This window comes from Chinchilla lanigera, unplaced genomic scaffold (genome assembly GCF_000276665.1).
Source record: "Chinchilla lanigera isolate Chin_1 unplaced genomic scaffold, ChiLan1.0 scaffold00019, whole genome shotgun sequence".
NCBI classification, from domain to species: domain Eukaryota; kingdom Metazoa; phylum Chordata; class Mammalia; order Rodentia; family Chinchillidae; genus Chinchilla; species Chinchilla lanigera.
In genome coordinates, this window is record NW_004955420.1 from 11,531,767 (window position 1) to 11,534,018 (window position 2,252).

A 2,252-nucleotide genomic window follows, 5' to 3' on the forward strand; every position below is an offset into this window, starting at 1 on the left:
AAAAAAAAAAAAAAAGTGAAGAGGCTCAGAGGACAGGGAAGGGTAGAGATAAGTGTGCGAGGTCAGCAAGCCCTCCTTCTCCCATTCTCCTTCAAAGCCAGGACAGTTGCTGTTCAAGGTTCAACATTTTAGCTTTTGAATCAGATCATTATTGACAAGGTATGGATTCAACTGTTGCTTTGCATGGATCTGGTCCAACTTCACCGCCAAGGTGTTTCCATGGTTACCAAGATAAGAAAAGCAAAGCGAGGTCAAAAGGAGAACAATCAAATACTGCCATTGAAAAGGGACTTTTTCAACCGCTGAGCTTAGCACGGGTTCACATCTAATCTAAGTTTAACAGTGAACTAGCAAACAAGAGCTGGAGCCAAAGGTATGAGTACATGAGGATAACGAGATCTAACAGGTGACAGTCACATGAAAAGAGAAAAACGCTGCCAGAAACATCTTGCTATAAAATAGCAAGGTTACAATGGTTAGATCCCATACACTGTGAACTACATTTAGGGCAGATGTCCCAAAATAATGCTTTTTAATAAACTATAACCTTAATTTTGTTTTATAGATGATATACTTAACTTCTTAAGATATTATTCAGGAGTATACAGTATCCACTTGGACCTAAATTAGTAAGTTTCTTCAAAAGTTATGATGAATTGATAAGTATTAAACGCCAAGCATTCATATAATGTTTTATATTATGAACTCCCTTCGTTGGAGATGCAGGACCTGTGGTGAACAGAATTAATTGAGTTCCCATTCTTGCCCACAGGGGTCAGATCTGGCTAGAATAAACCCTAGGGTCATCTAGATCAATGATAACCAAAGAACAAAAGTAACACCAGGCAAGCCAGGCCTGGTGGCACACGCCTGTAATCCTAGCACTTGGGAGGCCGAGGCAGGAGGATCATTGTGAGTTCGAGACCAGCCTGGGCTACAAAGTGAGCTCAAGGCCAGCCTGAACTGCATAGCAAAACCCTGCCTCAAAAAAAAAAAAAAAAAGACAAAGAAAGAAAGAAAGAAAACGGTAATGAAAATGGTCAAGAAAAAAAACAGCAGCTTTATACAAGGGAAATCAACATGTACCTAGTATGCCTACATGCATCCATTTTATTTAATCGTCCCAAACCTGTGGGCTCTGCAGTGATGTGCTTGTTTTACAGATGCTAGGACTGTAATTAACTTATAAATTAATTAACTTTCTCACTACTCAAAGGGCTGGTTAGGATTAAAAGGCGTAGGGCAATGCTCTCACAGTGGACAGGGGGATTTTGGTAGAAAATGCCTCCCTATGTCAAGTCTCCTGCTCTTTACAATATAATCTCAATTTTTCTCTGACCAAACTGTCCGTTGGAATAAAAGACATTTTCCAGCCTTTTCTGCAGCTTTTCATGGCCACGTGCTTAAGTTCTGGCAATGACACTATCAGTGGAAATGTTACATTGGACTTTGAAAAGTACAGATAGCATCTCTCTTGTGTGTGGTCTGCGTATATCATTTTGGGGTCCAAAGTTCTTAGTCCTCCGGCCACTCCCAAAGAAGACTGGACTCCAACTGTGGACTCCATTGCAGTTGGCTGGAGCCTTTAGCCATCCCCAGGGCAAGGTTAATTCCGACCTGCCTTCCCTCTAGAAGGAGGCTCATCTGCTCACCCACGCTCCCTGCTCCCTGTAATGAAAAGCAAGCCTAGATGCCCACTTGAGCACCAAGGAACAACTATTTCTACCTGTCACTTGAATTGATTAGGTTCGTAGCTGGGCTTTGGTGCTTGATCATGCTCTGTCCTGAATCTTTGAGACTGGGGCCTAGTTCTGAACCTTAGCAAGTTGGCTGAGGTGCTCACCGTCTTCTGACTACTGCAGGCCTCATTTCCAGGACTGGTGTGCGGTACAACTCGCCTCATCTCACACACACACACACACACACAACACACCTCTTTCATTTACAGTGTAGTCCCACAGTGCCCAGAACTAGGTGCTCCTTGCTCTGTGCCTTCAAATCAGATCCCCTTTGGCTACCCACCACTGCGCAAAACAAAACTGTATTGTGTCACACCACCCTTCAACTCCAACCAGACATTTCCAAGTTGTTAGGCCTTCCAAACAGCAAGATGCTACAGGTACAGCCTTCTTGGTAAACCCCCAGCCAGTAAGTTACATGGCTATTTTGGCTCAAAATCTCTTTCTAGCTGGGTGTGGTGGCACATGCCTGTAATCCCAGCACTTGAGAGGCTGAGAAAGGAGGATCACACT